This window comes from Vidua chalybeata, chromosome 26 (assembly GCF_026979565.1).
Source record: "Vidua chalybeata isolate OUT-0048 chromosome 26, bVidCha1 merged haplotype, whole genome shotgun sequence".
NCBI lineage: Eukaryota > Metazoa > Chordata > Aves > Passeriformes > Viduidae > Vidua > Vidua chalybeata.
In genome coordinates this window covers 4,255,476-4,273,985 of record NC_071555.1, presented here as the reverse complement: position 1 = coordinate 4,273,985, position 18,510 = coordinate 4,255,476, and the positions used below count along the sequence as shown (strand labels likewise).

At 48.2% G+C, this 18,510-nt stretch overlaps 1 long non-coding RNA gene across 3 annotated transcripts; it reads right to left on the bottom strand.

The window, feature by feature from the left end:
• Positions 1-11,712: 11,712 nt before the first annotated feature.
• Positions 11,713-18,433, bottom strand: LOC128800339 (uncharacterized). 3 transcript variants are annotated; one of them, XR_008434947.1, is made up of 5 exons: positions 18,274-18,433; positions 17,749-17,973; positions 17,280-17,521; positions 16,849-16,925; positions 11,713-11,779 (listed from the first exon to the last, which is right to left on the bottom strand). It is a non-coding gene; the product is annotated as an uncharacterized LOC128800339 (long non-coding RNA). The 3 variants fall into 3 exon arrangements; XR_008434946.1 differs by lacking the exon at positions 11,713-11,779 and adding an exon at positions 16,404-16,494; XR_008434945.1 differs by lacking the exon at positions 11,713-11,779 and having other exon boundaries at positions 16,731-16,925.
• Between the last annotated feature and the right edge of the window lie 77 nt (positions 18,434-18,510).

Sequence of the window (18,510 nt, the reverse complement as noted above, 5' to 3'; positions counted from 1 at the left end):
CTGTGGGTAGTGGGTGATAAGTAATTGTGTTGTGCACCACTGGTTTTTCTTGGGTTTTAGTCCTTTGTCCTCTTTTCATTACTATTATTATTATCATTATTATTGCTTACATTTATTTTGTTTCAATAATTAATCTGTTCTTATCTCAATCTATGAGTTATTTACTTTTTTCTCCTCCCCACTGGGGGTGTGTATGGGGTGAGTGAGAGGCTCTGTGGTGTTTATTTGCTGTCTGGGGTTAAAGCACAACACAAGTACCTCCTGCTACATACTTGCCCTGGCACTTTCTTGACTGGCTTCATTCTCTAACCAGCTTGTTCCTGTCACCTTCCTTAGTGATTTCACCTGGGCAGAGCCTGGGACATGGCACTGGGCTAAAAGGATCTTGGACTTGATGGAGATTTGACAATCCTATGTCCTCATGTCTAAACCAGGAGGGCTCTGTACACCCTGTGCAACTCTCAGCTATATTTAGCTGTAATGTACACACTTTGTGTAATTCTGGGAAAAAACAGACAGCTGTCATGCTGCCCAGGATTGAATGAAACAGCTTTTAAAAACATCTAATTTGTGATGCAGTTCAGCAAACAAAACCAGTGACCAGATGAAATATATTCCACTGTGTCTAAATGAGGGTGAATGGCTTAGTTGGGAGTGAAAGAGTCCTTCAACTGAATGTATAAAAACTTAAGAGTTAAAGAGAAAGTAGGTTCTTAGCAAGACAAATTGAAGCTCCCACATCTACATTTCAAAGCCTTCATTGTCCCAAGGCAAGACAAACAAAGTGGCATTTGCATATTCACTGACACTGGAGCAGTGTCCAAAGGCATCAGCCTAATGGAAGGAACTGAGAGGAGGGAGGTGAAATTACCATACAATGATTTCCCTCAAATTGAAAAATGAGATAGAAGGAGTAGGAGGGGAAGCTCTTAAGAGAATCCTTTGATGCTTGTTTTTTCTGAAAGGAAGGCGTACATGGGAGGTTGTGATTTACAACTGCAGTTCAGTGATAGCTAAATCTGACTTGAGGGCTCTCAGTGATCCAGACTCCCGACTCAGGGAGCTGAGCTGGAATAAACTTCTTGTGCCAGCTCAGGTTTGCTCAAATAAGGCTGATTGGTTAACTTTGTGCCAGCCTGTTTCATGTCTGATGTGCCATCAGCATGCAAAGAGAAGCAGAGTTTTGTTGGACCTTGCTCAGCCTGTCTGGGGGCCTTTCCATCAGCCTTTGGTGCTTTCCTCCCACCCATGGAACCTTCAAGTCGCTGCCTCCACACATCATCACCTCCCCCAGATGTAGACCACAACCTTCTGTGTTTCTTTCCACTTCATATTCAACATCTTGTCATGGACCTTCCTTGTCCTTGTCATGGACCTTCCCGTGGGCCTTGCCTGGCTCGGTGCTCCCACATCACCTCCACTGTCACAACAACACCAACCTTCCCAACTGTCGCCCTGATTTTTAAGACTTTTCTAAAGACTTCTAAGTTTACATTCTTGTAGAGAACTTTCTCACACAACTTTCTGTAAACAACCTATTGTTTTGCAATCTTTCATCGAGGCGGAGAAATTTGATGTACTGGTAGTTTGTCCAGTGTCATTGGCGAGGTGGAACGTTCACCCTCCAATCCACTGGCACCTTTTGAGAACTATAAATGATTGGAGTCAGAAGAAATAAATTAGTCTCTTCATCGTGACCATAGCTGTGGTGCGTCGTTTTTCCTTGTGTCATCTGGTGACACCCAACCACGTCCTCCCCAGGCCAGATTCCCACTCCCAGCCACAGTGAGTCCCACTGTGAGCAAAACATCCCTCTTCCACCTCCTGCAGACAGGATTCTGCTCCCTGATGGACTCCAGGCAGAGTGTCATGTGTGGGTATTGCTGTGAAGCCACACTGGAGAAGTGCAGGAGCAAGGAGAAACCCTTGGGAAAGCCTATAGAAAGGACAAGGATAGTGGTGGCCACTCATTACTGTCTGTGCAACAAGGATCTTGTTTGGAATTTGTGACAGGATGACGATCTTGCATGGAGAGTGTGTGGGAAGCCTTGCAAGAGTGTTAAAAACTCCTTCCCCTCCACGAGAGAGTGGCAACCTGGGAAAGAGTGCACATCCATGGGAAGGCAACTCTCAAAGAAATTGAGCCATAGGAACCAAAACAGTGCTGGTGGAAAGAGACCCTTGGAAGTGTCCAGGCCAGCCTTCCCTGGAGCAGGATGATCCCAGGGCTAGATCAGGATAACCAGGGCTTTGTACACCTGAACCCTGTAAATACTGGGGGATAAAGACTCTTGGCAATGGCCCCAAGGCTGCACCACCCTCCTGGACAGTGAATGTTTCCTAATGCCTAACCTGAACCTCCCAAGCTCCAGTTTGTGTTTGTTGACCCCTCCTGTACTGTCTGGTATCAGTGACAAGAGTTTGGCTCTGTCATCCTTGTGTATTGGCATTTCAAAAGGTCACAGGCTGCTCTAAGACATTCTCAGTCTCCTTTTGCCCAGCAGAAGAGGTGATGCCTTCCCTCCACCTCTCTGCCCCACCAGCCTCCCCCTCTACCTCTCCTGGCAGATCATGTGCCCCAGGCTTTGACCATCTCGGTTGCCTGGCCTGGTCCCTCTGCATTTTCCCCCCATTGTTTCTGAACTGGCAGCTCACAACTGAACGCAGTGTTCCAGGGGCACTGAGCACTGACAAGAGCTTCCTTCTGCTTTCAGCTGTTCTCCTCCACACAGACTCCAGCAGGCAGCTTGTCTTGTTTGCAGTGAACGACTGCCAGCTCCTTTTCACACTGGCATCCTCCATCACCACCAGCCTTTGGCAGCAGTATTGCATCTCAGCCAGTCTGTTCCAGGTTCAGCTGAGTTTTCTGCTTTTTCTGCTTTTCCTGCGCAGATTTTCCCAGACTGCCACTGATACTGTTGGGAATGATGATGCAAAAGCCTCTTTAGTTGTTCCCAGCCAGATGTGTTGCCCTGTTTCATCATTCTGCATGCACTGTCCAGATCTTTGTGTGCTTTGCTGCTCCCAGGACCTGTGCCAGGCTTTGGTCAGGGTATGCCACATCCCCCTGCCTCCCACCACAGTGAGCAATTCCAGACTGAGAGCACTGAGAGCTCTGCTGAGAGCTTTACTTGTCATCCCTTAGTCAGAGAAGCTCCTCTTTTCCAAAGTGTGCACATTGATGCCTGTGCACAAATGCAGGCATGGCCGTGTGCACACACACCCCCACAGCCCCACAGCCCCACACACCCACACACCCACAGCCCCACACACCCACAGCCCCACACACCCACACACCCACAGCCCCACACACCCACCCCCCGTGTGTGTTCCTGTACACGTATTTACACACGTGCACACCACACACCTGCACACGTGCAGCCACTCACATGCACAAAGCCACAGGCACATATCACATCCCAGGATGGTTTGGCTGGGAAGGGATCTTAAATCCCATCTCACTCCACCCCCCTGCAGGGACACCTTCCACCGTCCCAGGGTGCTCCAAGCCCTGCCCAGCTTGGCCATGAATGCTCCCAGGGATCCAGAGGTAGCCACAGCTGTTCTGGGCACCCTGTGCCAGGGCCTCCCCACCCTCACAGGGAAGAATTCCTTCCCAATATCCCATCCAGCCCTGCCCTCTGCCAGTGGGAAATCATTCCCCTTTATCCTGTCCTTGTCCAATGTCCCCCTCCAGCTCTCTTGGAGCCCCTTTAGGCACTGGAAGGGGCTCTAAGGTCTCCCTGAATTCTTCTCTTTGAAAAAAACCCAAACCTTCTGTGAAGTGTCCAGCAGCAATGCCCAGAATCAATGCCCACAGGATTCCTGGGACAGGACATACTCTTATCCTGGTCATCTATTCACCATGCCATAGTTAGTTTGGACCAGGGCCATGGCATCCAGCCCCTGGGGTTCCTTGAGCAGCAGAGGTGTCAGGGCAGTGGGTGTGTGGAGACATCTGTGTCCCACAGATGTGAATCCAAAGATCCATCCCAGGACTCACCCTGCAAGCACAGGTCCAAGGTCCAGGCCAGGTATGGATTTTCCCAAACCTGATCAAGGTTTACTCATTTCAGGGACATCCAAAGAGGACCTGCTACCACCCCAGCTGGAAATGGAGCAAAGAAGGTCATGATGAGGGACCTGTTGACTGTCTGGAGGAAAGATTCATTTCACAAGCTATAAAGATTGTGATGACCACTTTCTTTCTCTTGCTAAAGATCAGTGACACCTGTGGTTGGGATGCACTGTCCCAGAGTGGATGCACAGTGTGGAAAAACTCTGGAGTAAGGAAGAAGCTGCCTGTGATGATGAATCCATGGGAAGGTGAATCTATGTCTCTTCTGGAAAAAGTGAAGCATTTCAGAGCTCTTTGAATCCGACTCAGATTGGCCTCTGACTGTGATACAGCCTGATATGGGATATTTCCATAGGACCATCACCCTCTCTCTTCCCAGTATCTCATGTGCCTCCTACTGTCAGATCTGGCTTGTGCTCAGAAAACAAAGTCAGACAACACAAAGCTCTGTGCATTCATTGCAGTGACTCTTGCAGAGTGACCCTTCAGGCTCTTTTCTTCCCTCCACTGAACTTCTGAGCATGGCTTTGGTTCTAGCACTGCCATGACAGCAAATACTTCAATTCCCATGAGAACTGAGATTATTTCTGTGACTGGGATTTTAAAAGTCACAAGGATTCAGTTGGCAGAACCTGCAGGGTTGATCCAGGGGCCTGCAAGGGAAAATACCACCTGACAATAAGAAATGGAGCAAAATCACAAGTTTATTGTTTCTGTTCTCTCCAGGCAAAAATGTCAGGTTATGATAGCATTCATCAGGGTATCTCTGTAAATCAGTCATGATGATTTTCCTTCCTTGTTCTTAAACCAGAGACACTCAAGAACAGCTTGTGTAGTTGCTGGGAGTTTTGGGTGAATTCCCTGACCCTAGTCCAACCTCTTCTTTTTGCTCCCATAGTGGCACTTCAGAAGACTCACAGAGTCTCTCTCCTGTTCCCAAGGTAATAGGATCATGGAAAACTGGATCATGAACCCACACAATGATCTGTAACCACAGAGAGAGAACAAATCCAGGATTTGCTCTGAGGGGCTCTTGAGGAACTGGCCCAAGGCCTGAAGCCTTGTTCCTGCTGTTTCACATTCATTTTAATCACATTTCCTCCATGATACATCATCATGTTATACAGTGCCTTCTTTCCCATTCATTCCTAAAGAGCCATTCACAACTCCCTTTCTGTGAAATATTTTCCCCTAAAATTCCTCGTGGAAGACACTGGGCAGAAAGCCATGGAAGCTGCTGTTCTGTCAGTCCTCAGAGCCACAGGATCACAACAGGAGCCCTCCTTGCCCTGTGCACAGTGCTCAGCAGTGGGGACAAAGACACTCATTTTGCATCAACGGCTTTGCAAAATAATCAGAATTATTTTTGCCAAGCTGAAAGTCTCGAAAGAGTTTAAATTTTTAAAGAGGAAAAGATTGAAATGTCTGACATGTGAAAGTAATGAAGAGAGCACCATAAGAGGGCTACTGTGAGTGATGTCTTATCTAGGGGCTCCAGGAGTTTCCAGTTTGACCAAAAAATGCTTGTGGGAATACTGACAGAGAATACTGTGAAGATTTTCAGGGAATGCTGAACACCCTAAAGTGTGAGATTCTCAGAGGAATTTGAGCCCAGTGGTGTACGCTAAGACACAGGAAGCAAAATGTCTCCATTGATGCCTTCCTCAGAAAGACCCCGTCAGGAACCAAGTCCTCCACACTCACTGCTTTCTTATCTTTGCCAGAGCAGATGACAATTCCAGGTCTGAAACAAATTTGGATGCTTGAAAAATCAGTTAAAAGGAATTTTTGGAAGCATCTGAAAGTATTCCTGCACCTTCTCTGACTCCAGCGTGGTGCTCTGAGCTGGTTTGATGGTTGTACAGAACAAGGGTGACCCAAAGCCAGCTCTCACCCCGTCAATACCTGTCCAAGGAGCACCTGAGGGCAGGAGGGGATGAGGAGGGGGGGTTAGGCAGGAGGTTTGACAGTTATTGTTCACTAAAGTGAGCAGCCCAGCCTAATGCGGGTCAGTCACTCCCTGCTCCTGCCCGGTCAGCTGCAGTATTAGTGCTGGTCAAAGGTCTCCCCAAACATTTACCATCCATTAAAAGCTAACCTTTCCATGGGATGTTTGAGCTTTGAGTCGCTGGATAGCTGCAGGCCATGCACAGGGCTCGCTGCCTCCCCGGGGGTCTCTCCTGTCCAACCCAGGGGAGCAGCATTCCAGGAGTGGATGCTCCCTCTGCCTCCCATCACTCCTCCAGCAGCCTGAGAGCTGTGAACAGCTTGCTGGCAGCTGGACATTCCTTGTGGGCACTGTCAAGTTTGCTGGTCTTCTCTCTCCAAAAAAAACCAGCAAAATATATTTGAGATCAGGGCTTAGTAGGAAATGGTTTTAAATGGGTTTTCTTTCCTTTGTGGGGCAGGTTTTCAAAGATTTTGAATTTTTCCCATCATATATTGTGATCAAAGCAGAAATCATGGGGTGTCAGTTTGATTTTTCAGGGGGGTCTATCAGATTTGTCATTTAAATTTAACTTGGTGGATGGTAAGCAATCACAGGACGGTGCTTTATGTCCGGCACTGAGAAGGAGAGAAAAGGAAAATGCTTATGAGAAAGATCCTAAAGGATCTGACAAAGCTGCAGAGAGCTCAGGGAGAGCTTTGCCACACTCAAGACTGAACAAGAAGCTCAAGATCTGACTCAGCATCAGAGTTAAACGTTTAAGATTAGGCTTATGACTCCATTAAAGCCTTTTACAGTATGGGATTGGATATGGCAACAAAACAGAGGCTTCACTTTAGGCCTGAAGAGAGGTATAATAACAATAACAATAACAATAATTTGTTGCTATTAATGTTGTTGTGATTATTGTTGTATTTCAGTCAAAATAGAATCATGCTTTAATTAAAATACATGCTAATCTCTAACCTGTAAAAACAAAGAAACCTTGTGGACAGTCATAATTAAGAATTTAACACTGAGTTGGATCCAGTTCCAACATTTTAACTGGAATGATAAGAACTTTTTCTCAAATCCTGGGGAGATGTTACTCTGAGGACAGTGATTTTATCACAGCTTGCTCCATCTACACTCTCAGATGACCCTTGGCTGTCAGCACTGGGTTCTTCCTCCTTTTCTCCAACCCCAAAGTTCACAGTGCAGAAGCAGCAGCCCTGGTTCACTCTCTCATGCTCTCATCTTTGCTTTGTTTTTTAAATCCCATGTGTAAAGACATCCTACTCCCTTTTGCTTCACAAAAGGGATTTCTTGCATTTTCTCCTTCCTTCCCTTTCTCCCCTATTTTCCAGTTCTCCCTCCTTTAACCACCGCTGTCCTACCCCAAGGTTTGAGAGATGTTCCTGGCAGACGCCTGATGAGCCTCACTTTGCTGGCAGCCCTGGTCACCTCTGACTTCATGGCTCCTGCTTTGGAGACAGTTTTCATTTTTGATTTTTGCTTGAAGTGTTGCCATAACAAACCAGCATTTTAAAGCATAATATATACTTATGAGTGCTTAAATGGGAGAAAAGGGATTTTTTTACCCCTGACACTTAGGAGTGCTCAGATTCTGGCTGCCTCTGGAGGAACCAGGGTGCTGTGCATTCCCACTACCTGATGTGCAATGGTTTTCTTCTTTAGGTCCTTGGACCCTCAGAGCTGATGGATTTGGGCCTGAAACTTTGACCTGATTATTTTCTGGATTTCAAAATTTTTGGACTTGAAATGAAGGACTTCTGTCTGTGAATAGGTACAGAAAGAATGAGTTTGGGTTTAAAGCTGCTGAAAGACTGCTCCTCACACTGCTGCTGCTTTTACCCTCACAAGGAGAGAAGACAAATCTGAATTCCAAATTCCTTGTACAGTTTCTGCTACTATTGCTCTGGGTGAAGTGAGTTCTGTGGAATTTAAAATCGGATGAACATGGGAAATGGAAACTGAAAGGGGCAGAAAGCTTTTTCCTGTTAAAGAAGGCTCTTCCAGGGAATCAGCACCTGCTGGATAAGGAAGCATCAGCCAGCATGAGCATCTCTCAGAGCTCTGGCCAGGAGAGATCAGCAGAGCTTGACTGCAGGGACAACTGAGACAGCCCCTGCATTAAATCAGCCTCACAAAATAAGTAGAAACTGCCTTAGAATGTCCCCATCAAAGCCTAATTATCTGCTGACTTCTTAGACATGAGAGAATTCTCTTTGTCTATTTAATTTCATGCTTATCATCAAACTAGTCATTAAATAGCTGAGTATTAGGGGAAAAATGCAAAGCTTTCTGGTCTGTCTTGTTTAATCCTTCAGCCCCTCCCTTCCCTCCTCCCCGTCCCACTTTCTCTCTGGCACAGTCAGAAGAGGGGAGAGCAAGCAGGGCGTCCTGCTGGGCACTGTGGCAGTCCCTGGGTCCTGGTCTCCAGGTGGACAGGATCTAGGAGTCCTGGGAAATGCTGGGAGGGAAAATCCCCCAGTTCCATGCCAGAGCCCAGCTCTGGTTGCTGGCAATTTGGACTTGCTACACACATGGGATGTAGCAGAGGTGCAGAAGCCACTAAGAATGGGATGAGACCCAGAGGTCCGATCATTACAAGGAAAATGAATTGTCTGTGAGTCAGGTGAATAATTTAAAACAGAACCAAAATGATTGAACAGCAAATGGTGCTGGGCTTTCCTGTCTCATAACATATTAGTGGAGGACATTACATGAAATTGGAAAATAAAAAATTGTCAGTCACTGGAAGTCTTTTGTATGTCAGATGAATCAAGGATGCAGAATTGCTGCTTTGGGCAATATTTTAAATCAGGAACATAGAAACATTTAAGCAGTGATTGGCTACTTACACTGATGCCAGCCCTGTCCCACTGCGATTCTTGCTCTAGGTCTCTTCAGCTGGGCTGTGTGGAGGGAATAGGGCAGGACTGAACCTGCTGCAGCTTTCTGCAGCCTGATTGAAAAACCTTGTTCTGGCCATGGCAGGATTTTGGCTTTGCTAATTCAGGACAGACCCAGGGAGCCAATTCCCAGCTTCACAAGGATTCGTGGCCATGTCCTGTCTGCTTCTCTAGTGTAGTATCTCTCCTTCTGAGGGCACATCACTGTCCAGTCAGACTATACAGCAAGAGAATCTCATCCCAAAGACCCTTGATTAAGTGTTTTGCCTTGATGCCAATTCCTGCTTTCTGCAGTTTGGCTTCTAATGTCCAGGAGGAACCATTCCCTAGTAGCAGCCTCCAAGCTGTAAACTTTTGACCTGAGCTAATTACTGAATCCACTTTATAGAAGTAATGAGGTTCTGAGCCTCTGCAATGCCTTGGAGGCTCTAGAGAGTCCGAGCCAAAACCTGAGCTCCCTAATCAGTTCTGACTGTTTTTTTATTCATTTACTGAGTGCCCTGAGGCACTGCCGCTCCTTGAGCTCCCTGGGAGGAGCTGCAGTGTTGCTCTCCCCAGTTTGCAACTGGGCAAAACATCCCAGTCAGGGCTGCAGGTACACTCAGCACCTCAGTGATGAGAGGAGGAGACACCAGTGGGGTCAGAGCAGCAGGACCAGGAGAGTTGTGCTCAAGTCTTTCCTCAAATCTACTATTGGGCAACTGGGATCTCCTCCTTCTGCCTCAAAACCTCCAACAAAGAAACAGATAGAACTTTGCTATCTGTGGGAGAGCACTTGGATGGCTGTGGGCAATGTAATGATGAGAAGAGGGAAGGTGTGGCTGTACAGGACCATTCATGGACACTGGCAGCAGGAGCACACCAGGAACAGGCAGTGGGAACACTGCAGAGATGTTCCTGTGCTCTGGGCAGCTTGTGAAATCCCATCTCCCTCACTTTGTTGAGTCCTTTCCACCCAGTACAGGCAGGCCTTAACCAGCAGTCCAAAACTAAGCCCAGAGAAGTTGTGGATGCCCCCCTGCATCTGTTCAAGGCCAGGTTGGATGGGGCTTGGAGCAATCTGGATTTTTTCTACTGGAAGGTGTCCCTGCCCATGGCAGGGGATTGGAAGTAGATGAGCTTAAAGGTCCCTTCCAACCCAAATACTTCAGAGATTGCATGACTCTGTGATTCTGCCTTTCCCTGGGAATATTCAGGGTGCCAGCAGCTGAAGAAGAGCTGGAGACCTGCAACAAAACCCTCAGCCCCAAGCCCACCACTGGTCTCCAGTTGCCCAGGAAGCTGATGGTCCCAGCTTCCCCTCTCAAAGGCTTCCCCTTGCCCTTGTGCTTGCTCTGTCCCCATCTCTTACATGCTGAGGCACTCCCAGGGATGACACTGGGGAGAAGGTGACTGTGTCACCCAGGCCAGGACCCTGCTGACCAGCTCCACCTCCAGCCCTCCACTCCAGCAACCTCCCACCCTGGGGCTGTGTGGTGACAAGAGCATCCCCACTTCCCAAGATGGGAATGGAGAAGGGAAGGTGTGTTGTCCCTGGCCACTCTCACGACTGAGGTTTGAGGCATGAACGGTTCTGCAGGCAGATGTGACCTCCTGACGCCAAGCCCGCTGTGCTGCCATGGTGGGTCCCCTCCCTGGGCCTTGTCTGTGGGCAGGGGGGGACCCCAGGGTGAGCTCTGCCCCCACAGGGAGACCCCAAGGTGAGCTCCACTCCACGCTGGGCAGTGGGGAACTCCACCCTGAATCACCCCCAGCCACGTCCTGCCTGCCCATGGCAGAGCCCCGGCAGACAGAGCTTTCTGTGCCTGCCAAGCTTCTCTGTGCCCAGCCCTGCAGTGTGGGCAGGAGCAGTGTCAGCTGGGGCACAGGGAAGGCAGAGCTGCCAGAATGCAGGAATGGCCCTCCTCCTCCTGCTGCTGCTGCTGTGGATCCCAGGGAGGCAGTGCTGGCAGGAGCAGAGACAGGGATTTACATTGCAAATCCACACAAGGCTGAGCTCAAGCACCCGGGGCCAGCACAATCATTATTGTGGTCTTGGCAAACCCAGCTCTCCTTGCTGAGGGTGATGTGCTTGGTAATTACATAAGACTGGCTCATCTCTTTCTGTTGTTCCTCTGTCTCCCTTCAGACAAAGGGTTGGAGATTCAAAGTGGAGACTTTGTGAGCATCCTTGTGTTCAGCCTGACAACTCAGATAATGGCATTTATCACACAGGTTTGAGGTATCACCTCACCTGACACAGGCAAGAGCAATTAACCTGCAATGAAAAGGATATTTTTATTTTGAGTATAAAAATTCCCAAAAAATACATGTGATAGTTCTAATTTTAGCTCATAGTTATGCAAGAAGGCTGTGGCATCTGAAACACTCAAAAATTCAGTGTTTTAAAAGAGCTGTAGCAGAAAAGTAAAGTGACTGGGGGAAACAAGAGTGGTTCTCCCAACCAGCTCTTGCTATGAACACTGGGAAAAGGGTATTGGCAGGTGGAAATGCACCAGTCTTTTGCCATCAGTGAAGATGGGCTGATTTTGCATCATTTGCTGTGAACAAAGAACTTGATTTGGAGGCTGTGGGGAAGTGATGCAGAAAAATCTGTGACTAGACAGGTAGGGATAAGCTGTGAGTGCTTGTTACCAACCCACATTTATAATCTACAGTAATACAATTATAGCATAAATTTTATAATATTACATGTTTTTCATAATTCATCAAACCATCCAGCAGGCATTAAAACTTTATCTTGCAAAATTCAGATCGACAAGGATAGTAAGCTATAACCAGTTCAGCCAATTCAGTGGTGGATGTGGCCAACAGAGAGTGTTCTTGAATTCCAGATACCTTTCCAAAAATAAGAAGAAAAAGTTATAAGAACTATGTTAAAAAAAAAAAAATCAATCTCTTCAGGATGCATGTCAGTGCTCTTCACTTTGCTGTCAATGGAGTTGCCCTGGCTGTGGGCAGCATGACCAGAGAGGTGAACACACCTAAGTAGGCTCAGGACACATTGATTTACCAGGGACTAAAGTGATTATGGGATAATCCAAAACACTTGGAGAGAGCAATAAATCTTGGCACTCTTGTGCCACCTCTTATGTCCCCAGTTGCTGCACCATCATGCTTGGGGTAGTGGGACAGTGTTGGCAAACTTGAAGAAGCTATGAAATTTATTTCATTAAAACAGGGAAGAGTGGTAGAAGTAATTTTGCAGATTTCATTTGGTGTTAAATCCATCTGCCTTTTAGTGGGGCAGATAAAACCCTGCTGCCAGTGGGATCAGTAACTGGAGTGGGAAATGCAACTGGACCTGGGAGGAGTCTGAAATGTGAGGTAAGAGATGCAAGGCTGGCTGCTGGGGGTAGATTTTTTTTGTGATTAGACCATTTAGTCTGGTCAGAAAAAGCAGATAAGCTGTAGGGAAAACAAGCCCTTCTCTGAATTTGAAATAGAAGCAGCAAATTGACAGATGGTTCAGGATAGCAGGAGCAGTACAGCGGGGCCAGCTAATCACTGGAGATAAGATCTGCAACACAGGCAGACTCCCAGCCCCGCTGTGGCACCATCCCTGTCCCTGCAGACGTCCTGTCCTGTCCCGGCAGGTGGGGAAATGCCACGGCACCAAGGGGTGACCTCATGTCCCAGGGGACATGTGCAGCTCCAGCTGTGGCAGCAGTGCCTGGTGCAGCCCCGCTGCCAAGGAGGCTGAGCCAAACCACGGCCAACCTCAGCCTCTGAGGGAGCCTCAATCTTAGGGAATATAAAAGCTCGTGAGATACAATCTGCCTCTCCATCCCTTGGCAGGTGTTTTCCAGACCCAAGGAAATACGATTCATGTTACCCACAGGTACCAAAACCATCTTGTGAGAAGATGATGAAATTAAATTCCTGAGGAAAAGGTTTGTAAGAGCATCAGGAGAGTCAGTGCTAGAGTGGGATCTTCTCCTCAGTGGGGTGTGTTGGGTACTCTGTGCAAGCTTGGTAAAGAGATCCACTCCAAAGGGATCCCTATCTCCAACTGTGCTGTGCATTCCTGAGTGTCACTACAGTCCAGAGCTTCCTGGGCTATCAGAAACTCCTGGGACCCCTCTCACAGAGCACCTGACTTACCTGGGCCTTGGGAAACGGCCTGGAGAGCACCACCCTGCTGTGGTTACACTGAGCCACACCAGGCTGGCTACTATGGACCCACAGTAGCTACCCAGAGAAGCTGTGCCTGCCCCATCCCTGGAAGTGTCCAAGGTCAGGCTGGACAGGGCTTGGAGCAACATGGGACAGTGGAAGGTGTCCATGCCCATGGCAGGGGGTGGCACTGGATGGGCTTTAAGGTTCCCTCCCACCCAAACCATCCTGGGATTCCATGATTCTGTGACTAGCACAGGAGCTGCCAGGCAGGACTGAATGGTGAATTCCATCCTTTATGCCTCCATCCTGTCCCCACACTTTCTCCTGGTCTGCATTAACACAAGAGCCTTGGGAAGGTTTTAGGAAAATTCCTCTATGACATGCATGAGAAAGCTCTCCCCCTCACCGCTGCAGACAATCCCGTTTTCCCTCTTGGGGGACTCGGGCTGGATTGACAGGAGCTGACATCCATCCTGTGGGTGCATGCAGCTCCCGGGGCCTCTTTGTGTCAGGCTGCTTTAACAACAAACAGAGCACAGCCCCTGCAGCATCCCAGCCAGCGGGGAGACACAGGGAGAGGGACCCGGCATGGCCAGCTCCGCATGCCTGCATTACCCCGTGGATGAAATGCAGATGAAAACAATTTTCAGTTTTTTGGGTGTTTTTTTTTTTTTTTTTTTCATTTTAAGATCCCCAATATTGACAAAATGTGAGTACGAGGCAGACTGACATCCAGATTTGACTTGGGAAACAGTTCAGCATTAACCTGTTAAGCTAATGAACTTCAGTTATCCAGATTGGTTTACCAAAATTAGACCCAGGAAATGGCTGCTTATTCAGTGGGAAAGAGAACATAAAAGATCTGCCCCTAAAATTTCCCAAAGCAGCTGATGATGTTGTCTAATTTCAATGGAATTCTTGACACATTTCAGAGAGATTTGACCCCTGGAAAAATTAGGATAAAGGTACATGGTATTGCTCACTGATTTTAAGATTTTCCTATGTAAGTGTAACATTATGCACATCCACTTCAGGGTTAATAGTGCCCAGACAGAATCTGCCATAATATATGTATTATGTATTATTATTAAACAGGGTTGCCCAGTAAATAAATTCAAAAGATTTTGAAAGCCAAAGCTTTTAAGGCCAAAACTCAGAGATTTCTGTGGGATTTGGAATTGAGGGGGGATGCCATTTCAGTTGAAGGCAGCTGAGGTTCCTAACAGGTTCCTGATGCTGGGCAAAAGGAAGGTGTAGTGGCAGGATTATTGACATTTCATTTGTGCACTGTCTGGGAAGGCAATGTAATTTCTTGCCCCTTCTGCCTCCTTGGCTATGTTGGAGGAGGCTCTTTGCTCCTGAATTTCATCAAAAAGGTCAAACAGGCAGGATCAGCAGGGAAAAGGCATGAGGAACTCAGTCCTACATGGAGAACTGAGTTGTGTTTAATCAATATTATGATAATATAACATTTATAGCACAGTGGAGGCATGGGGCTACTAACAGAGCCAGGCAGTGTCTACATCAAAAATCCATCAAGGTCAGTATTTCACCTCCAGCAGCCCCGTGTACCACCAGGGATGGATGAAAGCACGAGGAAAATACACTTGCCCAGGATTCTCCAAACCTCCAAGCCATTTGTGTCTCAAAGATCCCTCAGGCTGGGGGATGCTGCAGTGTTCCTCACCACTGGGTATATTTTGTTTTTATTCCTATTCCTGCTATATTTCCCTGCCTCATTGCAGAAGGGAGGAAGGGAGTGAAATAGCAGAGATGATCCTTGACTCCTTCCCTTGGCCTGGCCTTCCCCATCCTTTCCACATCCCTTTCCCTGAGATATTTATGCAGAAGGGAATGATGGTCTGAGCATTTGTGACTCTCACAGCCACAGATCAGTCTCTAAACTGACTGTGACAGTTGTGCAGAAACATTCTTATTTTGGGAAGATGAGCAGGAAGGTGCAATGTGTCTTTAAAAAGCTCCTTGCCCAGGGAGACCTGGGTCCAGCACATCACCCAGGAGCCCAAGAAATTTGATAGATGAGTTTCCAGCATTCTTGTCATGTCTCCCCTTCTCGTTTTGCCCCCTTCCCCAGGCTGGAAGTGCTGAGAGGCATGCTGTGAGGTCTGCCTTGTGTCCAGGAACCTGTCAGAGCTGGGACATGCAGCCCATGGCCTGCAGCTGGACTCACTGCAGTCTCCATCAAGCACTCATCCAAACGTCTCTCCCGGGCGGAATGCCCTGGGGTTCGGCACTCCTTTGTTTTGAAAGTCACAGTTATTTGTATCAGCAAAGCATGCAGAGAGTGTCCCAAAATGAGAGGGAGGGGGGAAGAGAAAGAGAGAGGGGGTAGAGAGTTTCTGTGCCTGGTGGGATCACGCTCAGAGAAACAGGGAGAGACGCATTATTGGGGTCTGATATTAAACAGAGCATCAGTGTTTTTGGGGAGAACCCAAGTGCCATGGATGTGAGTGGGACATGGGCTCATGCAGGCAGAGCAAAGGAGACTCTGTGAGGATCCAGCTCTACCTTGGGTGCTGCCAGGCTTCACAAGGCAGAGGAGAGCAATGGCAACAGCAATGGGGTTTGAAAGCTGCTGCTGAATGCACACGGGGTCTGCAGATTGTGTGATAGAAAATCCCCCAGTTGGGGTTCTTCGAGAGCAGGGAATATAAAATCCCTTTTCTCCAGTAGGTGCTACACAGGAATGACCTGGGGACATGAGAGACAGTGATAAGTGACTCTCTCCATCCCCTTTTATCCTGTTTACAATACAGAGGCTTTCCTTGAACAAAACCCTTTTTTTCCTCTCCATGCTCCTGGCTGTTGTGTCTAAATGAGCCAATTTGCTGAAGAACTCCTCCTGGAAGGACTTGAAGTCTAACAAGAACAGACGCTGGGTTGCAGCATGTTGTTTCTGACAAAAATCAATTTTTTTCACAAAAGAACGGAAATCTGCTCTTGTATTTTCAGTGCTTGCCATTTCATCAAGGCTCCTGTGATACCTCTCGCAGCCTTGGCCAGGAGGGAATCCCAGAGTCTATTTCCATTCAACCTATTTCCAGGAGTGTTTGAAAATGGGGTCTAATGGCCCAGGGAAGGGGGAGCAAAGGACAGGAGTGGATGTGTTTGTTACTGCTGCAGTTAATAGTTTTGTTGATATGCTGTTTATCCTTGGGCTGATTTGATTTCTGGGGCTTGAGTTGCTGTTTGACATCCAGGGGATAATCTCTTGCCAGAGGCCTGGCTGGCTGCATGGCAGGGCAGGGCAGACTAAGTTTGATGCATCATCTGAGACACAAGAGATGGACCCACAGGGACAGAATCTGTCATTAATTAAAGATGTGTTGTTGTTTCCCTCTTTTATATCTGTGTGGTGCTCAGGGATGTGTTCTCCTGTGACAAGGCTGCATTCTTCAGGTGCTCACCCTGAACTGCAAATGAGCAACAACAGAAAGAACCCAACACTTTGGAAACTGTTCCAGCCCCCAGGTTTCCCAATTTGCCCAGTCTCACATCAGGAGGTGTCTGCCTTCAGCTTCCCCACCTCTGAAAGTATTTTCTCACTTTTCCTCCATCGTTTGTCACCCTTCAGTAGCCTGAATTTTTGCTGTACAGTTATTTCGGTTTTGCCTAAGCTAAGTGCAGGACAAGGCTGAGGATGCTGAAGGAAGTTTAGGACTTAAATCAGTGTATTTTATTTTTTGCATTTTATTCAATAGTATTAGAGCATTTTATCTGGATGGACCCAGTTTAAGACATAATTCTTGTTGATAAAGCAGGTTTACCTTCACATCACAGGTGGGACAGGCAGCACAAACCCAGAAAAGGGCAGAATCAGCTCAACATCAGGGGAATTCAAAGCCTGAGGAACAAGTATAAAATGACAACATTTATTAGAAGGAAGAAATAGTGGAGAAGGAGAGAGCTGAGTTCTTGTCTGGACCACGAGGACAGAGGCTACAGACTTTTCAATTATTGATCTTGTGGTATGGAGTTGAATGTTTTACAGAATACAAGCCTTTCCCAATTTTTCCCAATCAAGCTCTTATTAGCATGAAGTTACATTTGTTGACAAGAACTATTTTCCATTAAACCACAGTGACAAGACAGAGTTATGGTCCTAATTTGAGCTTTTTGATATCCTGCCTCTGATATCCTGCTGCCCTGACTAACTGGGCTATACCTTCCCACCACGTTGGTTTTTTTTATAATTTACCTTCTCCTTGCTTTTCCCATGAAGTAAAAGGTGACAGGAATTCAGGTGGCTCAGCAGACTCTGACCATAAAGATACTGGGTGTTGTAGCCCAATACAAGGAAAAGGTGTGGCTTTAACTGTGGTGGATTATCTGGTCCAAACAATGAAGAGTAAACTGAAAAGCAGTCTCTCATGCAGCCCCAGGGAAAAGCTCTGTCAGATAGGGCAGGAACCTGCAGTTCCACCATGAATGGGTGACATCCTGTAGGAGAGAATTTAGTGTATCCCTAAGTATAGAGAAAAAACAGGATTATTAAGAAAGCAAACCTATTTGCAGGATAGACACCCTAAAGTGACCTTGCCCATGTGTGAACAAACCTGTGAAGTGCAGGCAGTTCCCTGCAAAGAAACACTGAACAGGACAGCAAGACACGGTGCAGGACAGGTGTAATGGTGAAAGAGCAGGACGAGCTGTTTTAGAAGGGATACCTGGAGGAAGGATTCATCCTATGAGGAAGGAGGTATCAGCTCAGTATCTGCATCTCCAGGTGTGTTGGTCACCAGGTGACCTCTGGAGGTCCCAGCTGCAGAGCTGTGTCCAGCTCCTCCTCGGCATCAGGAGGATGTGGAGCTGCTCAGGGCAGGAGGCCATGGAGCTGCTCCAGGGCTGATCCCCCTGCATGGAACCACGGTGGGAGACCTCGGGGTGTTCACCTGGAGAAGAGAAGAATCCAGGGAGAGCTCAGAGTCTGGAGAGCTGAAAAGGGACTGAGGACAAGGGATGGAGGGACAGGACACAGGGAATGGCTCCCACTGCCAGAGGGCAGGGCTGGATGGGATATTGGGAAGGAATTGTTCCCTGGGAAGGTGGGCAGGCCCTGGCACAGGGTGCCCAGAGCAGCTGTGGCTGCCCCTGGATCCCTGGGAGCGTCCATGGCCAGGTTGGACAGGGTTTGGAGCAGCCTGGGACAGTGGGAGGTGTCCCTGCCATGGCAGGGGACAGTGGCACTGTACCATGAATCCATTCCGTGCTCCCGTGCGGGGGATGCAGTTCCGCGACCCCACGCGGCTCTCGCAGCTGACACCCCTTTCGGTGACCGTGCCGGGAGGCTGCAGCCGCTGTTTCCGACGCGGCGGACGGAGGCAGCCACCCACGGTTCGTGTGGGAAGGGCCGCCCCGCCCGGCCCCGCCCGGCCCCGCCCGGCCCCGCCCGGCCCCGCCCGGCCCCGCCCGGCCCCTCCCGGCCCCTC